This window comes from Carassius carassius, chromosome 44, assembly GCF_963082965.1.
Source record: "Carassius carassius chromosome 44, fCarCar2.1, whole genome shotgun sequence".
NCBI lineage: Eukaryota > Metazoa > Chordata > Actinopteri > Cypriniformes > Cyprinidae > Carassius > Carassius carassius.
Window position 1 is genome coordinate 6,626,509 of NC_081798.1, and position 22,823 is coordinate 6,649,331.

The following is a 22,823-nucleotide window of genomic DNA, read 5'->3' on the forward strand; positions in this document are numbered from 1 at the left end:
ATTGGATTACAGTGATGTTTTAATCCACTGATGGAGACAGCTGTTTAAAGCGGGACGAGTGCTGCAGAACACTGCATGTGTGGTTTAACAGGATGCTGCTGGTTTTAGCTTTTATAATGAGGAGATATTAGAAAACAAGTCATTGTATCTCAGTTGCATTTTTATTAACATCATAACTATTATAGATTCCATTGTTGGCACTATAATTATCTTCATAGCAAACTGTTTTTATCATTGAATTTGTCCATGTGTCAATTTCTTCAGTTTCTTTCTCTAGTCTTTTCTCTTCTGTAAGGCCAAAAAAAAAACCAAACTCAGCAGTGAAAGATCTCCCTCCCACACCAGCCTGTCCTTAGACCATCTATTGCTCATCACTTCTCAAGAGATGTATGGAGAAGTAGATAGAAAGAAAGACAGAAAGAAGCAAATAAAAAAACCCTGGAATTCTTTTTTACAAAAACAAAACCTAGTCAAGTAAGTCTAGCTTACACCTAGTCAAACTAGCATTTGACTGATTGACTAGCTGGTCTCATGGCTTCTTAACCCCTATAAAAACTTTTAAACCAAAAAAAAACAAAAGAATCTGGTTTAAGATTTTTGTTCATTTTCTAGGCCCTTTATACACTGTTATTACTAAAATGATTTTGTACATGTTATTTTAGTATTATTAATACATAATATTTTGTACGGTTTTTTTTTACTTTAAAGTTTTAGTAATTGCATATTTTTATAATTGTTGTTTTTTAACAATATACCCTGAAGAAAATGGGTGTATAATGATGATGATGATGAAAACCTTTATTGCCCCGAGGGGCAATCAAGTTTCACTCAGAAATTGCTTATACATTTCATAAGTAAATCCAAAAAACTAGAAAGTAACATTACACAAATGTGAAATTTTTAGATCAAAAGACTAAAATATCATTTTCTTGTAAAAGGTATACTACATTAATCTTTGTTTACAACTTCAAAAAATATTTTTGTATGGCATTCAGTAGTTTTAGTTTTAATTTATTGAGTATTTCGTTAAATATTTTAATTAATCGAAACAAAGATGAGAAATGTTGATTTGGCAACTAGCTTAAATAAAATATATATTTTTTTATCATTATTTTATTTCTGTTAGTTTATATTTTTGTAAGTAATATTTTTTTATGGTTTTAGTTAACAGTAGTAACCATGCTTTATACTCATCAAACTGGATTATTTGTAGAAGACCGCATTCGTCTGTTCCTTCATGATGAGTTTGTATTATATGCATATGGTGTTTGTAGACCATTCATACAAAAACTGAGCAAAAAAAAAAAAGAAATTACTTTCACATATGATGGAGTCATTTTCGTATCATATTCTGTTTCCTTCCCCCATTTTTCTCCTGTTCTGTCCTAAATGTGAGTGAGTGTATTTAATTTAAGAGGAAGACTGATTTGATACATGAGTGTCTACTATCCTGTACCCTTCAACAGTCCAAAAAGGTCCTGTCATTGATGGCTTTTCCTTCCCGCTCTCAGATTTCATTACACATTTCTTATTGCCTTTTTATGCATGCTCCTCTCTCGTTCTCTCTTTGCCCTCTTTAGAGTATTTTGAGGTTTTCCACACCCTGTGCTTAGTCAAAGATGTCTATGTGGGTCACACATTATTTTCCCACTTAAACAAGAATAGAGTAAATTGTTAACTGGTGGGTCAAGCTGTTTCATTCATTAAGTGTAGAAACTGTTCTCTCTCTGTTTTCCTCTCAAATCCCTAGAATCCTTCTCTCTTGGGACGCTCCTATTGATTGATAACTTCAATTAGCAATGATGTGAGATGGAACATGTTACGTGTTCATAGGAGCACGCAGGGAAAGACTTTCTCCCTTCCTCTCCTCTTCCTTTTCCCTTTGCTTCACCATTTAATAAAATAGCCATAATTTTCTCTCAACTGATTTCTTTACAGGTGTCATTACATACTCCTTAAGTGCTTTTTTGCTGGAAATACAAGCACATACAATATAGAAATGTCATATTTTGAGACGAAAAAACACCCAGTAATAAGCGGAATGCAAATTTGTGCAAATACATGACTCAGAAGACAACAGCCGATTATTTAGGTGCTCTATCTCACATCATATGACCAACCACACTTAAATTGCACATAAAAAGCTTCCATTCAGAGCAGGTTGCCTGGTGCCAAGCTAACATATAATTACATTAAAGAGTCGTGCAAGCAGCCATGGAATGTTTACCACTCCAAGTCTTGGCATAGTCTCCATCTTCAACATTTAGAGATAATGTCAGACTAGCAAGCTGCTTATAGGGTCATATAATGTGCCTATAACTTGTGGAAAGAGCAGACATGATGGGGTGCAAAAGAATGGGGTTTATGGGATTTTTTTTTTTTCTAAGAATGTCAGTTGTCAGCCAATGGACTCGATGTGATTTAATGTTACTTAAATTCTATCTATAATACACACCCTTATTTAATTTCAAGTAACACAGTTGGGATGGTTTTAGATTTACTTATAGTTTTAGTTAACTATAATAACCCTTAAAATTGACATTTGACAATTTGTTTCAGATACAGTAGATAGATAGATAGATAGATAGATAGATAGATAGATGAGAGGTGATTTTAATCCGATGTACTGCTGAGCTGTGATTGGCAGAGAGATAGATGACTCATGATTTGGGGACGGTTGGAGAGAGTTTAGTGGGTGGAGGGTGCTGGGAGGCAATTTTAGTCTGAGGAAGCAGACTTGCCACCTCTCAGCACTGCATGTATTCGTTTTAGCCTCTTTCTCTCTGTCTTTCTTCATTGCTTATTCCTCCTTTCCATCAGCTCTTGTTTTTAATGGCTCTTCCACAGATTGCAGAGTGAATGAGTGAAATCGTTCTCTGGCACAACGATTAGCTCCAAGCATTTGTCTTACACTTGCTCTTCCCATTTCGCCTACTCTCTGCACTCAAATGTGCACATTTTCCAGTTAAGGAAGGACTGAGAGGTTTTACTGAGGCCTGTTATTCAGAAGCAATTATTCCATGAAGGTGTAACGACTTTTAAACTCTCCTCAGAAACCTAGTGCCAAAAGGAAGTGGTAAGTACATTTCACACACACTTAGACTTGTGGTTTTGTGTGTTTCATGCACTTTACTGACACCTTGGTTTGTCAGACTTGTCGTAGTTGTGCTGAATTCGAAAGTTCTGTCAATTTTTGTGTTGCTTTTCATCTTGCTTTGGTGAGAATGTCTTTGTTTTATGACTGTATTGCAGGCAAATGTGCCTCGAATGCAACTCATATGATTAACAGACCAGGCAAAGTGCAAGAGCTACAGAAATCCACAACCTCTTGTCATCTCAGCTGTTGAGATTTAAGCAGACTGACAGCACACAAATCTTAAAGTATCTCACAGCTGTGCGGCATGCCTCTTGCTTTATTTTTAACCTCTGCTGTTGTTTTATTGTTCTACAGTACTAGTGGGGCAGGCCAGCATATAGTCTAGAGCTTCAGTATAGGAATTTATGCTGCCACATACATATTTATACATTTTGTCTTTATTGCAAGATCCTCAAAGTTAAGGGTCACTATCCTTGTTGCTTGTAATTCTGCATTCTGAGACAAGAAATTGGCAGTATATTTTGTTATGGTCTAGTGTTGAGACAGTTTATCTTTGTTGTGTCATCTGGATAGGACTGTAAATCATGACTATGCATTCTGTGAGTACTTGCTGTTGACTTTGTTTATGGTGATCATGTGTAAAGGCTCGTGGCACTGGCACGCATTGGGGACAGATTTAACGTGTCACCCCGTGATATCCTGCTCATGCCCAGAGGGGGTTTTCTAGTCACTTCGAACTTGAACTTATAAGTGCATGATAGAACTAGACTTTTCTAGAAATAGGCTTTTTATATACATGTTGGTTTCAAATGGTTTTGAAAAGCTTTTATTCAATTTTCAATAAAAAAAATCATAAAAACTTAATTATTATTAAATAATTATTGTAAATAAAGTTTTTTGCAAATATTTTTGCAAATGAACACGTTTTGCTACAAAACATCATGGATAATAAATAAATATCATGTTTTGGGGGAGGTGCATCACTTTTTTTTTTTTTACTTTGCCTTGTCATAAAAAGGTACAATTACCCAATATTTTAAGTGTTCCTCTCTGTTATGATTTTCAGTTTTATGATTTATAAAAAAAACACCACACAATTTGGCAGACAACATTCAATTTGGCAGTTTAGTTGAAATATTTTCATCTTTTGTTTTCTTTTATACTGTGGTCAAGGAAGGTGTATCATTTTATACCTTTGAAAAATTTCCTCTTGCCTTGCATTTTTGTGGATTTTTAAAATAAATAAATAGATGTGAAAAAAAAAACAGATTCTGTCACATCATTAAGCCTTATGCATTCAGTACCATACACAAAATTCCTGTCTTTTGCACTTTATCTTAGTTTCTTTATTTGTCTCTGTTTTTTTCCATCTCTATCCTTGGCATTCTTTGTGGTGCTAACAGGATGTGAACACACTGTGGACTGAAGATAAATACAGAGACAGCCAGTGAATGAAGAGTCTAGCTGTACTTCGAGAAGAGTGATTATGAGGTGAACATGTAGATAGGAAGAAGGCATGTTGAGAGGTGACAAGGATAAAGCTCTCAGTCTACCTTAATGCACACTGCAAGCAATGAATGTGGCCACTGATTTTTTTTTTCTTTGGCGGATGAGTGGGTGCCTCCTAAACACAATCTTTCCTCTCTCCTGCTGCTTGCTCTATTTCATACTCTCACAGTCCCAGCCAATCAAAGCTGAATGTGCAGGGCTCCAAGATATCTGAGTTCATCACCCAGATGGCATTCAAATCATGGACCAGTGATTCATAATGGCCCTCTTTTAATACCCTATACATATATAAACACACAGTATTTTAAAGCATCGTTAAATAAAGGGTCATGAGCCCGGCTCACTTACAGGGGCCATATCACATTTTCTAATACTTTAATTTATCACAATTAAATTCTTTCCACTTGTAAAGTAAGAAAAGACAGTAAGAATTTTTTTTCATGACCATTTCCCAACCTCACTTTGACCCTTGATATTACACAAGCTGTTAGCGCTGTATTAAATTGAAGAAATTTGTAGAGCTACAGGTGTAATTTATTTTGCACTGCCCTGTTCTTCAATAACAGCCTTTTTGTACCATTTATTTCCATTTAATTTGATAGGATCACAGAACAAACATTTCTGATTAGTTCAGTTTTGGAATGTTCCAGGAATGTTCAGGAGGTGCGGAGTGGAAGGTGCTACACCCAGCACAATGTCTGGTGCACATTTGTACGTTTTTCTGTCATAATTCCTTCTTATAAGTAGGCCAAGTTTATTAACACTAAATGGGCATTGTTGATGCGTAAAATAGGGCAGTCATATGCTAATGTTGCAGATAGGGATTTGTTTTTCAGCTTAGTTTATGTTAATGCTGTCACAGTATCCCTACATGATTATTGTGCCCACAAGAGTTAGCAATAGTTAAAAGATCTATAGAAATAGAAACAAAATATAATAATAATGCTAAGAGTCAAATTCGTCCATACTTTTATTTGTATTCTCTATTTTTTGGCCAATGAATCCAACAAAAAAATAAAAATGTAGGAAGGTGATTCCAAAAAAAAAAAACCTCCCACACTGGAGCTTTTTTTAGAGTGCTTTTTCCCTGTCATCTCCATCTCTACATGCTTTGTCCTCATCTTCTGTTCACCATTTTATGATGAATGTCATTTCAATAGCAATCCGCGTGATAGGGAATGAAACATTTTAAAAACACGTGTGATGCACGTGACCAAGTGTGAAAAAAAAAATGTGCTCTTTATTTTTCTTTTTTTTCAGTGACGTAAAGCATGACGTGCTTTTGTGGGCAAGACAGAGATGTTGCATAAAAGAACAAATTTGAATCACAGCGCTTTTCATTGTTTAGGTGTCAACAATATCAGATTGCGGCATGTTGCGACAACCCCCCCCCCCCCCTTCCCCCATCCTGTAAGACAGAGGCAGGGAGCCGAACAAACCAGACTGCTACTCAGCACTCCCACCGCCTGCCTCCTAACGCCTCCTGGCCAGGGAACTGCTATTCTGAGGAACTGTCCGTCAAACACAAGTGCTTCTGTCCATCGTCCAAAGGAGTGAGAAAAAGATAGAGGGGATGCCAGCGAGAAAGACTTGATGAGAGAGGAAGGGTCGCTAAGATTAAGAGTTAGACTAATGAATGCGATGACAGTAAGAAAGACCAAGAGAGAGAATAAAAGGGACAGGTTTCTTTGATTTTTCAACCGTCCATAATCCCTTTTGGTCAATCATTTGGTTGCCAGTCTCTGGTTCACTGATCGTCTTTGTTCTTCATTCTAGCTTTCCAAGCTGCTGTGCTTAAAATACAGGCAGACAAGCATGCAACAAATTAACTACTAGTTGCCATGAAGCTCTAATCTTCCTCCTTAAATTTCACCACGGACAGATTGTGCATATCCATTAGAATCAATCAGAGCATAGACAGGTCCAAGTACACTCCTTTTTTTTTTTACAAGCAATTAGTCATCAAAGTGGAGCCGCATGTGTTACCAAACAGGGAAAAGGCTTTTGGAAAGGCTTGGTCGCCTGCTTTGCGGATTCATGAACCGTGAGGAGCTCTTTTTGGGTTTAACTAGAGAAGTTTGAATCTGAGCTGTTTGACTTAATTAAATGGTGTCATGCTAAGCTGAGTTATAGGATTAACTGGGTTAATGTGCTTTTACTGTAGTCTTTTATTGGCACACAGTCATTGACTCATTGATGTAGCGATAGAATATCAGGGGTATTGGGGAGTAGGGGTGAGAATTATAAGGAATTTAGCAATTCTGGTTCCAATTCTGATTTCCTGATGATTCTTGAAGTATTTTTTGTTTATTTATTTTTAAAGATGCACCCTACCTCTTCAATAAACTTTCCTAGCTACATACTAAACAAAAATGCTAAATAAAAACATATTTTTATGCACTACAATTTAAAAAGACTAGAAAGAAGATTTTTAAAAATTTTATGCTCACCAGGGCTGCATTTATTTGATCAGAAATACAGTAAAAATAGTAACACTGAAATAGAATTTATTGTCCATCAATTATTACTCCAATCACTGTCTCATGGACCTTTAGCAATCATTCTGCTGATTTTAACGCTTATTATCATCAATGTTGAAAATAGCTTGATGTTTTTGTGGAGGCCATGATATTTTTCCTGGATTCTTTGAGTAGAAAATGAAAAAGAATAGCCTTTATTTGAAATAGAAATCTTTTGTAACATAACACATTTCTTTACTGTCACTTTTGATTACTTGAATGCATTCTTTTTAAACAATACTGTTAATTTACTTAGTACTATTTCCTTTTTTAATTAAATCATTGTTACTAATTGCACTGATTTAAGCCTTAAAGAGTACACCAAAAAATAAACTCTTTTGTGTTTCACAGAAAGAGTGTGAGTAGGCTAGTGGATAGCAGAAATTTAATTTTTGGGAGAACTATCCCTGTAAGTAAAAAGTAGCCATTCAAAGGGTTTAATTTGGCCTGACAAAATAATGAGCCGTGAAGATCCACTCTAACTGATTAAGTAGAGAGTGACTCATTAAATTGATTCAAACCAATTCATCTGATTAATTAAAAAGACTTTAATCATAAGAGTGTTTGTTTGTGAAGCAGAGTACTCTGAACTCACATCGATTAAAGTGTGCAGATGTTCAAAAACCTCTAACAGTCATGAATATAATTTGGTTCCAGTATCTTTTAAAAATAGTTCTCAACCCTGTTGCTGACACCCACCCACAAACACATGTACATGTCTTGGCAGACCATTTGGTAGAGTTTCTGCCTATGGAAACTTCGAGGGCTGCTCCAGACAGAGTATGCATGGTTAAACCAAGTACTCTTGTAACCATTGTGGTTGTAATCACTTAGTATGGAGCCGTCTGTGATTATTGATGACACACACTAATTGGGATCATAGCTCATCTCCCAGACACTGACATAACCACTGAAGTCAAATGCTAGGCAGCCAGAGGTCATGTGTTAATGCCAAGTGTCATATGTCATGTGTCAAGTTAAAGTGAGCCAACCCCAAAGGCATGTTTAATATCTGCTGTGTACGTGCATATGTGGGGCTGATTTGTCAGATATACACATAAAATATAACTTTGTCCTGCTTGCAATCACAGTTACTGAATTCAGTAAGAGTATCAGCTCTCTTTCTCTCTAACCTGCAATCTTCTCTTTCTTGTGGATACTTTGTGAACATGAACCTCTTGGTTGGAAAATAGTGTGTCTGCAGCAACTGGGATGGTAAAGTTCGTAGCTGCTGGAAAGTCTGAATGTCTCTGGCATGTGATACTACTGATTTGGTGAACTGTGAGAGGCTGAGTAGAAAAGTCAGGCCTGGATGACACACTTAATGGGGGGAAGAACTTGTGGTCTGAACATTTGTATGTTTAATAGTTGCAATGATTTTTATAAAAAAAAAACTTAAAGGGTGCTGACTAACAGGGAGTCAAGAGGGTCTTTGTGTTATTGATGAGAACGAATTGAATGCAGTGACTCATACGGCCTGATTGTGTACGATTTTGAAAAGATTAATTTATTTAAGAATACTTCAGCATGATTAGAAAGACTGTGACTCAGTTAGCATAAAGGCTTGATGACTCCTCAGGAAATATGAAGTCCGTATGTGAATATCTGAACACAAATTAAGATTTTTTTTTATGAAATCTGAGAGCATTCTGACCCTGCATAGACAACAACACAACTGACATGTTTAAGGCCCAAAGAGGTAATAAGGACATCATTAAAATAGCCCATGTAACATCAGTGGTTCAACCATAATCTTATGAAGCTATGAGAATACTTTTTTGCGCACAGATTAGGGATATGCCGGTATAAAATGTTAATTTTGCGATTAATTACTAATGCTTTTACCATATACGGTATTATAATTTATTGAAATTTAGTTGCAAAAACATGTTCTCATAATAGTGTTTAACAGGTTTAATAACTTTTTCTTATAACAAAAATAACTGAACATTTAAAAACAATAATACACAAAAAATTATAAAGTTTTACACCGATTAAAGTGCAAAAGAATTAAAAAGACTAATAGTTATCACTAAAATCCAATTAGTTAACCTTAGTTAATGCATTAACATTAACAATGAGCAATAGCTAAATTTGCTACAGACGTTGTTAATCTGTTAAAAATACAACTCTTAGTTTATGTTAGCTCATTATATAACACAGTTGCAAATTTTGATTTTAACATTGTTATTAAATATTGGAATTACCAAAGATTAATGAATGTTTACAAGCTTTTTTCATTGGCAGTTTAATTAATTAACTAATGTTAACTAATGAAGCCCTAATTATAAAGTGTGACTGAACAATAAAGACTCAAAACACTTTCAAACAATCTATGTTGTAGTCCAGATTAAAATGTAAAAAAGTTACAAAATAAATATCCTATTAAGTCTAAATATTTAAGTATTTGGCGCTGTGATGAACACCATAGTGAATACACAAAACTGAATGCTATTTAAATCATTTAAATACATTTCAGAAACAGAAAGTAGGGCAGCTGCTTTGTTTATGGGGTTTCTTCAGTAACTGCTGCATTTCTGCTGTTCAGCGCCATCTGCTGTCAGAGAGTAAATGTTAGTAATGGGAAGTTCAGATCATTTTACCGACTCGTTCAGCAAAATGAACCAATCTTTTTTCAAGTCATTTGGTTAATTTCATTCATTTGAGCAAAATGTAATTAAAATGTTATGTGTTACATCCCTAACACATCTACTACTTAAGCTAACGTTAATTAAACACAATACAAACAAGACAAAACTATAATGCTATAAGAAACAGAAAATATGAATTAATTGTTAACCTGGTTCTTTAGTCTGTGCTACCTTACCTCACCTCTTATGACAAGTATTCGGGTTTGAAGTTTGTGTGTGTGTGTGTGTGTGTGTGTATAGCTATGAGAGGCCTGCTCTAAATGCATAAAATGCTGATCTTCTGATGTTTCAGGAACAGGTGGTGGAGAGGCTATAGACAAGCTCCTTTAGAACTAACAGTACTGATCCAGAGTCAGTCTGAAAACTGGATACAGGTCTGAGGACACTTTTTGCAAGTGAAGAATAAAAAGTCAGAAAAAAAGATGATGACACATGGATGCAGTTAGAACAGATTAAGATGGAGAACAGTCAGCAGTTTTGAGGAAGAAAGAGAGGAACATTTAAAACGAACAAGGAAATATAGAAGGTGCAACTTAAGTACCTGTTATGATAAATGAGTCTATAATAAAGTATCCTTCCTTCCCCCTCTTCTTTTTTCCTTCATCTCACTCTCTTTCTCTTTTACTGGCTGTCCAAAGCCGCAGCCTTGGCAGGAAACACCTCACTCCATCACGTCACGCCATGCGCGATCAGCGGACCTCATCTATACACACTCGTTTTAAGAGCTTTGCAGCACAAAATGGCAAACGGACCCCCAGGAATGACTTTCAGTAAGTCATGCTTAAATGTGACAAGTGTGAACTTTAGAGCGTGTTCTTGATACGATAACACGCATGGATGTCAGATGAAACAGATCATGCGTGGTTATGTGTTTGTCAGGCTATGAGAGCATCATGGACCACGTACCACCTCTAGCCTCTGAAAACTTTGGCATTGGACGTTGAGAACAAAGAAAAGTATAGAAAAGCTTTCCTATTGAAGTGTGTACTCACTTTGTAATACAGTACTCACTTTGTAATATGTGTGTGTGTGTGTGTGTGTGTGTGTGTGTGTGTGTGTGTGTGTGTGTGTGTGTGTGTGTGTGTGAAAGAGTGTACAACGGCTGGGCATGCTTGAGATACCTCGGTATGTTTTGCCAGACAACAGGCGAGATCTCCACAACAGCTCTCCCTCTGTGCACTGAGTGACATAAGGGGACAATTTTCTGTGCGTGATGTCTTCATAGTCCATAGTCACAATTGGAGGCTCTTGTCCAAGGGAATGAGAAAAATTATAGGTTTGTCCGTGTGCGTACGTGTGAAGAGAGCAGCGTGCTTCCAAGTAATGCTAACGCCCTCGGAGATTCCTTGGAAGGAAAATGAAAAACACACTTGAAAGAAAATAAGGGGGAAAAGTAAAAGGAGGACAAGAAACTAAGAGCGAGACTGAGACAAAGATATGTATATGAAAATATATGTAAATTAGCAAAGACAAGTAACATTGTACTATAAGTGCCCTTCACAGATTAATGATTATTATTCATTTATTGTAGTATTATAAGAATATTGTTTAAATGTACACATTTTTGGAGAGAACTTACAAGCATTTTTACTTTTAGAAGCCCTCCAAAGCATTTGTTATAATGTACTACTTTTAAATGGAGAACGATGTTGTTTGCTCATGTCTAACCATTTTCTATCTGTCTCTCACAGACTCTTTTAATTTGTACCACTGTAAATATGGCACCTTCCCTGACTAAACTCCATTTGTGGTGTGTATGATAGAGCTTTTATGAATTTGCTGCCTGTAAAGAGCATCTCAAATCACTTGAAGTTCCAATTTGGGAAGGATACGTCAAACCATGTGTTTAGCAGTGTGTATATACTGTTCTTTTGTTAAAAGAATGTACTTAATAAATGTATTAGAAGCCTAAATCAGATTAGAGAGCATTATGGTATCCAAATCCAAACATACTCGACTCCTAATGTTTCTTTTCCCCGCATTCATAACCATTAATTTAGGCAGTGTTCAGCCAAGCTTAAGTCCCGATCATGTTTCCAGTTAAAGATTCATACTGAAGTGTGAGTGTGTGTGGGCTTGATGTCTGTAGTTCTGCAATATTCAGTTAAGATTAAATTCACAATGTTGGCCTTCATGCTAACAAAGCTCTGCCAGCAAATGGCAGTTTCGTCTGATCTTCGATACGGGTCCATGCCTGACGCACTCTCATTCACTCCCCAAGCCTGACAATCTGTCAAATAAATCAAGCATTTGCCCCCCCCCCCCTTTTTTTTTCTTGTTCTCTTTCTCTAGCTTTGTCCGTTTCCTCTCTTGTTTACCTCAGGGACACAGGATAATTCTGGAGACTTTTCCAAACAAGTAAAAATGCAGTTGCACTTGTAATTGAATTCCCAAATAAAACAGATGTACTGAGAGGAGCGGCATTATAGGACATCATCCAGGAGTATATTTTATATATATATAGTGTTCCTGTAGCTCAATTGGTATCGCACTGCGATATCAAGCGCAAGGTTGGGGGTTCGATTCCCCGGGAACACAATATGTAAAAATTGATAGCCTGAATTGATTTTATCCAAAGTCGCTTTGCTAAATGCATAAATTAATTTTTCATTTAATTATTTTATTCTATTGTCAATCCTTGCCCTGTAATTTTCCAGTACAGAATCCACTCTGTTTTTGCCTTTAAAACACACAAACCATCATATTTTAATTTAATTTAATTTAATTTATCCAGTCTATCTCTGTTTTTTAACACAATCATCATCTATTGCTTACTGTAGTACTGTACTGTAAGAAGTCATTTATTCTGTTGATGCCATTATTATATTATATTATATTATATTATATTATATTATATTATATTATATTATATTATATTATATTATATTATATTATATTATAATTATATTCATCAGTCCCTGCCCTGTATAAATGTTCTAATCCAGCCTGTTTCTGCCTTTTAAACACACAATCCATCATCTAGTTATTTATTTTATTTTTTATTTTATTTTATTTTTGCATCAGAATTATAACCAGAGTTTCTAAATATGCATCACACAGCATCAAGTCTGTTTCTTCACACGCACACACACAGCAACATCTAGTGCTTGAGTGCAAACCACACCTCAGGAATATTAAAAGGGCATTAGTTATCAGAATAATGCTGATGGTGCAGTTTTCAGCCGCTGCGTGAGGGTATATGTGCTCGTGGCCTCATCTGTCCCGGTGGTATTGTTCAGCAGGTCTTGCTAAGCAGTCTTTCTCTCATTAAGTTGGTGAAAGCTGTGGTGAGTGTGATAAGACTGCTAGTGATTGTTATTAATGTAAACCACTTCTGCAGCCTTTCACTGGGTCTGACTTACTGTGTACATTTAATTAGATGGACAGGATCTGTAAATTAGCACAGACCATGAGTTTAAGTCCTCAGGTGTGGACTGTGCACTGTGTTTGTTCATATTGCATGTGTGTAACTCCAGAGGGTAAGTCAGAGTATGACTTCCCTCCAAGTGGAGTGTTGCTGGCATTTGTTCTGGTTTTCAACCATTGCATTTTAAAATTAAACAGACCACCTCTTTAACTTCCCTCGGGCTTTATACCTCCCTATTAGCAACGAGATCTGCCCTGAGTGCCTTTAACGGTTATGCATGCTTGGACTAGAAAAAAAATCCAAAAAAGGATATTTTGCACTGAGGTTTATTTATTAGGTATTATTCATAAGTTTTATTTACGCACTGTTCTTATTTTAATGCTATGTTATGATTTAACCCTTAATCGTAATGTGGATTGTGTATACATTTCACACAAAAAAATACAATTTAACGGTTGGTTTAAGCTGTTCCTAAGCCTCAAAGTAGATAGTGTTTATTTTGATGCTGAGCTCTATAGAAAAATGTGACTTTGTGACTTTTCTCAAAGAAAGCAAAAGCAAGACTCATGTTGATTCTGTTAGTGCAAGCATGAGAGAGCAAACTTCATCTTTCTTTTTCTCCTCCCTCTCTCTGCTCTTTTCATCTATTCCTCATTTTGAACACTGACACACAACACTGCAAAAAAATACATATCAATCTTTCTGTCTTTTCCTTCTGCTCAATAAATGGCACTGGTTTCTTTTTGGACAATGACCTCAAATGTTTTCCCCGTATTGTGTTTAACACTGGGTTAAATGTAGAGAAAGAATGTTAATTTATAAATATCTGAGACCATTGTTGGTATTTTTCTATAATCAGTCTGATATCTATGACCAGAAATGAAGCATTTCAAGATTTCATGTACCCCAGATTTGGTTTCTCCTCATTTTCAGGGATTAATTTCAACCACATGCTGTGTTTTATGGAAGATAACTTGATCCAGTGACATCAGAACAAGGCGAGGGAGACATTTAACCATTAACACCCTTACCCTTCCACCATAATGTCCCTTCCCCCTAGGCTCACACATTCCCACAAAGTCCTAAATCTGAGGCTAAGTAAATTGTTGGCACAACATTCTCCCAGATGCCAGCAAGAGGAGAAGTGTGATAGATCTGTCCCATTGAACAGTCATGCTTCAGTAGATGAGCTGGATGGTTGATGGGTCTCATTCTCTTTGTTTGGTTTCTAGTCAGCATGTTATATGTTGAACATTTACTCACATGAACACATTTACCCCCATGGTGTTTTTTCATGATTGCTCGGCTAAACCATTTGCAAACAATTAGGTTCCTCCTGAAGCCCATTGTCAACTCCACACACACACGAACACAACTCCCTGGGGCTTGAGGAGGGGTTGTGTCTCTAGTAATGAAAGAGAATCTTCTTTCATTTGTTCAGTCTTATTGAGACACACACAGAGACAACTGCTCTCTGTAGCACCTAACCCAAATCTGTCAAATATTCTCATTAAACTCCGATGAACAGAATTTGAAGTGGTTGTTTCACATATTAACGAAAATATTAAAGGAAAAGTTCACCCAAAAATGAAAATACTGTCATTGAAATTTTCTTGATTATTTTTGTGTGCCATGATCAGCTGGTTGGACTCTCATTCTGATGGCACCCATTTAATGCAGAGGATACTCTGAAAAAAATTCAAATCTGTTCCAATGAAGAAACAAACTCATCTATATCTTGGATGACTTGAGAGTGAATAAACATTAAACAAAATGATCACACTTGGAATATAGTGCAAGAGTTGTATTAACACCTTTTAAGATACTTCTATGGTGATTTCATGTCATTTGAGTCCTCATTCATTGTAATTTTATGGTAAAGAGCAAGCGGTGCAGTAGGTCATTTCCATTCATAAAAGAATGTCATACAGGTTTGAAACAACAAGAGAGTGAACCGTGGTGGCAGAGTGAATTGTCCCTTTAAGCATTATGCATTACCCAAATGTCCAATAGTTTAAAATACCAATATAACCAACCTTGTGCTCTACTTACGGAAAATGAGGTTAAAAGCTTTGCTCATCATTGCAGTGTCTATCTTCAAAGGGCTCCTGTCATTTTTCATCTCTGTAATTTATTGGATGACAAAGACTTAGTCATGCAATGAATTGCCATTTAAACAAATCTAAGACTGTGCCTTGTAGAGTCCTTGCAATGGCCTAGTTGACAAAGCTTGTAGCAGAGAGAGGGTGAGACCCACACTGAGTCATATATTCAGTATTAATGTCAACTCAAGGCAATTAGAGGCAGCAAATCTGGCTTAGAAAATATAAAGGACATAGAAATGAATTACAGTGATTGTTTCTTCCATTAAGCAGGTGTGAGGCTTTGATACAACTGATTTCCATTTTGTCTTTTTTGTGTCTGACTCATATGCTAAATTTTGTTTCCGCTGCTGGAAGAGTGTGAAATTTTGTTCCTTAGCTGAATGAAGAGTGTCACATTCATCCACTTACATCACTAAATTAATTTCCTAAAACAATGCTCATTCACCAAACATGCACATACCCAAATTGGTGCGTGAAATCTCAAAAAAAAAAGTCATGAACAAATCATCATATAGACTTTATAATTGTGTTGATATGTTATATTTCACCATAAGTTTATTTCATCATATGTAATGAAAGAGTATAGCTTGTGTTATAGCTTGGGCTGCAAGATCTCGCTGTATAAATATGCAGATGGCTAATGGGAGGTTTTTAATCTAGGTCTGTATAAAATATGTTTATTGTTGTTTTAAATGGTTTTAAGGATGGCACACTTGGCTTTGCTTGGGAATCTGCATAACGTCAGGCAAGACTGTATCTTTAGAGCATCATATCTTTGCTGCTGTAAAATAAATTTTGTATGAGAATATTTGGAATACTCATTTGGAATTAAAAATAAATAACATCCATATGAACATATGAACATTTATGAGATGTTCTTCTGTGCATAAACACATGAAATAGCCTAATTCATGCCATTAATAGTGAATGAGACTCAGTGATTGGCAGATAAACTGTTAGCCTCACCCCCAAAACTCAAACACTGGTAAAAGATGCACAAACAAACAGATTTTTATTTTTTTTGTAAGAATTTTTGGAATTTTTTGCTTTTAATGTGATAGATAGATAAATCATGACAGATCAGAATACACAGGAAGCGAAATGAGAGAGAGAGAGGAGGGGTAGGATTGTGAAAGTTCCTTGAGTTAGTATTTGAACACGGGATGCCCACATACAAAGTAAGAATTTTTATGGGACATTTTTAATGAATGTATTCTCTTGATAGAGACAAAAGTTAACACCATGTTGGTTAACCCAAATCATTTCCCTCATGAATAGGATCTTCTGGTTTGTGTGTGAGGGATTTTTGTTCGAGTTAGGGTTTGGGTTAGAGCTGTTTTTATTTGTGTGTAAGTGTGTGTGTTTGTAGCCGACACAGGATCTCTAAAGTTTAACGCTGGTCACCATCTTTAGTGTGCCAAATTCCTCAACTGGCCTCTAAAACGGAGCTCTGTGGTGGAGAAGCGTGTGAGTGTGACCAGTCTGGTCCTGAACTCCTTTTGTTCTTATCTTGACAGCATCTCGTAGATTGCATGTTTGTCTGCTTACCAACAAAAAGACAACTCTCTTGAGCGAAGAATAAAAACCAAATGAAAACTTGAGATGCTACTTTAGAAATGGGAAGGATTTGCAAGCACAGGCTGTAAAACAGACCAGATGGTTGAGTTCATACATTGTTTGCACTCCCACACACAGAATCCTGTGAGGAAGGAAAAACTGCTTACTAGCGTCATTTCAAATCTGTGAGCCTTACATATTTATTTAATTTCATTTGCCTCTGCACTACATATGATATGCGTACCTTAGAGGTCTGCTAGATCATGTTTAGATGTACATATGGCCTGATTTGCTACATAATTTGCTTCATACTAGGCAAAAATAAATAAAACAAGATCTCTGTGGGTAAATGATAGGAAAACCTCTTTAGGCTTAGATTAAACATTAAATGATAGTATAAACAGATCAATAATGTGATCAAGAACACCTGTGGGTCTGTTAGCCTCTCTACAGAGGATTTCAACCATGCTAGTTCAGGCCAATTTATGCTAGTTTGGTGCTAGACTAGCTATTGGAGATTCATAGCTATATTGTAGCTAGTAAAAGTTAGCTGGTGTCACTGTTTAAGCTAAGGAAGTCTTGTAGGTTTAACTAGCTATAAACACCCTCCTAAGATACTAGCATCTAAAACGCGACATATCCTGCTAACTGGTCATTTTAGCTGCATATAGTGCCTTCTACTGCATGCTAATGCTGTTTTGTGTGTTATACTATATTATAGGGGTGTAACGGTACGCAAAAATCACGGTTCGGTACGTACCTCGATTTTAAAGTCATGGTTCGGTTCATTTTCTGTTAAGTAATGTGATTTTACTGCAGGTTGTTCATTACTATAAACTTTTTTTAACAATTTGTTTACACTTTTTCTTAAAATACTTTTTAATAAAATATATATAAATTAAAAAAGAATAAGAAATAAAATACTGCTGCAAAGTTCTCCACTAAATAAAATACTCTCGGTCTCAAACCAATATCATACAATAAAATACAATGAAAAATATAAATAAATAACTATGATTACAGTGCAGCATTACCAATCCAAGCTTGTAGGTCTGCTCATATTTAAAAAATATATATAACTTTTACAAAGTGTAAAGTTGCAGCATCAACAGTTTCAGTTTTTAGACCTGCTCAGATTTCGTTATTGTGTTGGACCGATCGGAATTAAGAGCAAAGGTCTGTTTAAATGCCGACGGAAGCTGCGTTTAAATTACAATAATTTTTTTCCTAGTTGTAGTGATGTTCACACTCGCGTGATGCCTTTTGAAAACCTTAGGCCGGTGACACACTGGCATATTGCACCTGTCAAACATAGTCTATTTTGCCGTCAATACTGTTGACGGTGTCCTTTATCAGTAGGCTTTATATTTATGCTCAACATTAAGTATAGATATTGTTGTTGTGAAGACAAGATCCTGGTCCGTCAGTGGTCTCCCTCTATGTCACCTACAGTAGCAGCAGCGTGCCAGCGAAAATGTACGCGCACAAAATATTGCATTCGGTCATTCGGTACACACGTGCACCGTACCGAAAGCCCTGTACCGAAACGGTCCACTACGAATACACGTACCGTTACACCCCTACTATATTAGCATAGCTTATCTGTTTGACAAGACCTTTAATGCCAAAAGTGCTAATTATCAGGCATGTGTCAACACCGCACGCTCACATGCTAGCCGCTGCACCACTGACCTCTGGCCTGAAGATGGTAATTCACGATAACCATGATGAAAACCGACATGGTGTCCATTCCTCCGGCCTTGTGTTTCTGACACACATAGTTTTGTTTCATTGTTTTATGGGTTCATATTCAGGGCATGATAGCTAGCGTGCAACACGGAAAGAACAAAATGTGATAATTATGTCATATCCTCTGACTTGTTACACACGCACAGTGACGAATCGCCGGAAGGGGTGACAGATGTAGCATTCGGCAGATTGGTCTCTCGGCACCAGCCGTGAATGATAAAGCAGAGTGATTACATATTCCAGCCATGAGCTAAACGGTTTTAACATTTTAATCAGTAATTAACATCAAGCCAAGAGCCGCTGGGATGCAGACAAATGGGATTGAGTTTTTCATTACAGTATGTGGAGTTGTTGTTCATTTGGCTTGTGATTTTTAAACTACAATTTTCAGAAGGCACAAGCTCAGTCTAATAAACACTTCATATTAATGATTCTTTAAGCATAGCAGGATTTATTACAATGTTCCATTAAAATCACCTATTAGATTTCAGTGTTTTAAACGGCTTGTTTTTTTGTGTTTTTAGTGAAAGCGTGCTATTTATGTCCTTTCTACACCCACATGCTGGGGGGTTTAAGAAACTGCTCTGATTTGGCACTGTAGAATTACAGCCTACCTTCTCTAAGGCGTCTATGGAAGGAACTGAGAGTTATTTCATATTTCAGTGACTTTCACCCGGAAATTAACAGGGATAGAAAATAGGTCAGAGAAGGCAGGTGTGCCACGTGCCACAAAGTGTGGGTGGGTGGGTGTCTGTATTTGTGGTTCAGGTATAATCTAAGTTATGGGGACAAAGATGACAAAGTCCAAAATCCTTGTCTATGTGGTGACATATTTTTGTCCCCATGAGGAAACAAGCTTATAAATCATACAGAATTATCTTTTTTGAAAACCTAAAACATCAGAAAGTTTTGAGTGTTTTTATTATTATTATTATTGTGAGGTTTAGGGTAAGGGTTTGTAGGGTATACAAAGTTTCTATAGTAGAAACATCATTATGTCTTTGGAATATCTCCATAAAACATGGAAACCAGTGTGTGTGTGTGTGTGTGTGTGTGTGTGTGTGTGGTCCTGGTAAACCCTACATTATGGGGACACAAGAGGGCAATATCTGAAATACTTCTCCTTGTGGGTAGGGATGCATTGATGCAATACTCAGTATCGGTATTGGCTCTGATATTGGCATTTTCCGCTGGATTGGGTATCGGTCAGACAAGACCGATCCAAATCCAACATTCCATGTATGAGCCTCATGAAAGGCACAAAATATTATAAAGCACCATAACATTTCCATGCACTATATATTTTAAGTATCCTGAAGCAGTTAGCTGATAGTTTAATGTGAGGTCAATAAATCAAACTATTGATTTAATGCACTACGCATCAGTTATATCTCTTCCCTTTGTGCTATGAACTTTTCTATGCAGAGCACTACGTTGTGAGTGTTGCTTCAAGTGCATCATTAGCTGGGTTTCTATCCTAAGTTGCAAATTTAACTTCTGTTTAAAATTAGAATATCACATAAAACATTTGCAAATAAGCACTGTTTGCATCCAACGAATCAGAGAGAACGAAATCATCACTTCCTGAAAAACCGGCACTAAATATCACTAAGAAAAGTAGGAGAAGCCACTGAAAAAAATTCTCAAATATAATAAATTAGGCTACTTGCGCTTCGAGTGAGCAGACAAAACACAATAAATCCAGTCTTGCTTTCGGAGGTGAATGTCAGCTGTTTGGGTATGTAGTCGTTGTAGACCGTTCAGGGAGGCAGTTATGCAAAAAATTATTTGATGACAGACTTTTCTCTGGCACTTCAGAATGACCATGACAACAGTCAGCTGGTTAGTCAGGTTATGCCATCTCAAAGTGCAACGTCACATGACGTATTTTGAACTCTCATGCAGGATTTGTATGCAAAATGTGTTTCAATCTCCCATTATTCACATTAACCCTTTTTCACCAAACTCAAAAACCACCTCAAGTGAGCGTTAAATCTTTTTTGTGAATAAAGGGATTTCTTTTTGAAATTTGGTGTTTCCATCACTCATTTATGATGCGATACTAAAATGTGCACAAAAAGAGGGTGAATTTGGCTATGTCATGAAACGGCTATTCTGTGCATGGGATGCGCAAGTGCTTTTTGCCACTTGTATGGAGCCATACCCATTTCGTATTATAGTTTTGCACAATGAAAGATTATTAATAGTATTTCCTCTCTTGTCCTATTTATCATATGGTGCTGCCTTCATTACTGTGCTATACATTTAAAGAAATGTCTTTAAATTTCATAGTATATATTTATATATAAATATATATATATATAGGCCTACTTGTATTTCATGAATGTATTTTACAACTATATAAAGAGCAATGTGTAACATTTTATCAGAATTAAGGTTTGTTTACACAGGGACAGATATCGTGTGAGCGATTATGGCCGACGTTTAATGCCTCATGACTAAACAAAGGGCGCCAATGTGAGTGTGCACACGCATGGCATAAGAGTAATTGAAAAAAAAAAATCTTTTGCACTTTTCTTGAGGCTTGAGACTGTCCCATAGACTCCCTGTTTTCATCCAAAATATCTTAAATTGTGTTCCGAAGAACAAAGCTTTTACACAACATTAAATTTTTAGAGTTATTAAATGTACATTTTGGATATTGTTTTCAAAACAAAATGAATACAAATATTACATATTTTATATATCTGCTTATATATCTGCTCTGGATCTCACATCGTAATCCCAGAGTAATCTTCATATTTATTCACTGGCAGCTTGCTCAAGTAAACTACTGTGGAGATTTGGAACAGCTCCAATCAATGCCATTGTGTGGCAGAAGGGCTGTTTTCCATATGTGGATCAGATCTGGCTTGACAATGCCTCAGTTTCTTCCTAGTAAGTAAGGAAAATTAGTGAAGACAAAGGAGGGTTCAATTCCAAGGCTAAGAGGTTTGGGGTGCATGTATAACTCCCCTCTATCCCTGTGCTCTGATCCATCTCCAGGACATCCCATACAGAGGAGCATCTGTGTATGAAGCAGAAGGAGTCTGTGAGAAACAAGCACACTGTGAAAAGCATAGAGTGTAGATATGTGTGAAATGGACCAAGACCTGCAGTTTAACACCAAACCTTTTCCATATCCAGTGCCCCCCCCCCCCCCCCCCCCCACACACACACACACAAACACTCCATCCCCCATCATTTGCAGTTTAAATAAACACACAAAACGATAGGTGTGTGTGCTCCCCTTTCTGCTTGATGCCTGCCTGGGCCATTAATGCGATGTTGGGCGTAACTTTCTTCTTCAATTCATATGAAGGAAATGTAAATAAGCAAAGACCACAGCACAAGATTTTTAGAGAGTTGAGGACTGTTAAATAGCAAAGAGGATTTATGGAGCTAATATGGGAAAATAAAGTCCATCTTTCTTTCTCACTCTGTTTATATGTAGATTTATCACCTCGCTCTTTTCTAATGTTTTTATATTTTAATTCTTACTTCCTGAATATTATAAATTCTACAGTTTGGGGTGGGTATGATTTTTAAAATGTTTTAGAAGTAGTATCTTATGTTTGTCAAAGTGGCATTTATTTGGTCAAAAGTGTAATATTGTGATTATATTATTACAATTGGAACCATTTTCAATTTTAATGTATTTTAAAATGTAATTTATTCCTGAGATGACAAATCTAAATTTTCAGCAGCCACTACTCCAGTCTTCAGTGTCATACGATTCTTCAGAAATCATTTTGTCTTCTCATTCCTTTTATCAATGTTGAAAACAGTTGTGCCTTTTTTGTGAAAACAAAATACTTTTTTTCAGGATTCTTTGTTATATAGAAAGGCATTAATTTGAAATATATATTTTTTGTAACATTATAAATGTCTTTGTTGTCACTTTTAATCAATTATATGTGTCCTTCGTGAATAAAAGTATTCATTAAAAACCTTACTGACCCTACACATTTTAACAGTTGTGTACAAAAAATGTACAAGACACAGCTGCCCTCCAAAGAAACTGGAGAGTTTACTATCAGACCGAACTTTAATGCACTTTTCAGATTTCGATTTGTACCTCTCACCCGCTACTCATATCACTGTTCAATATGCTATTTTCTCTTTCTCTAATCTTTTCTCATCTGTAATTGAATTTGTTCATTTTCCGCCATGTTCTCATGCTTGTTCTTCTAGCTTGTGGATTTCTGCCTTCTAGCAGTAACACAAATTAATTCCATTTCTTCCTTCGCCATGCCATTTAAGCTCTTA

General features: G+C 36.3%; 1 protein-coding gene across 2 annotated transcripts in view; it reads left to right on the plus strand.

Annotated features, from left to right (window-relative positions):
• The window catches only part of LOC132126094 (prickle-like protein 2), a 76,351-nt gene that overhangs the window by 27,995 nt on the left and 25,533 nt on the right, over nucleotides 1-22,823 (plus strand). The window contains exon 1 of one of the 2 annotated variants that reach the window (XM_059537132.1): nucleotides 2,740-3,076. The exons of the other annotated variant lie outside the window; for it this stretch is intronic. The gene's annotated coding sequence lies outside the window, so the exon portion shown is untranslated. Of the gene's footprint in view, nucleotides 1-2,739; nucleotides 3,077-22,823 lie in introns of those variants that run through there. 2 annotated transcript variants of the gene reach the window in all.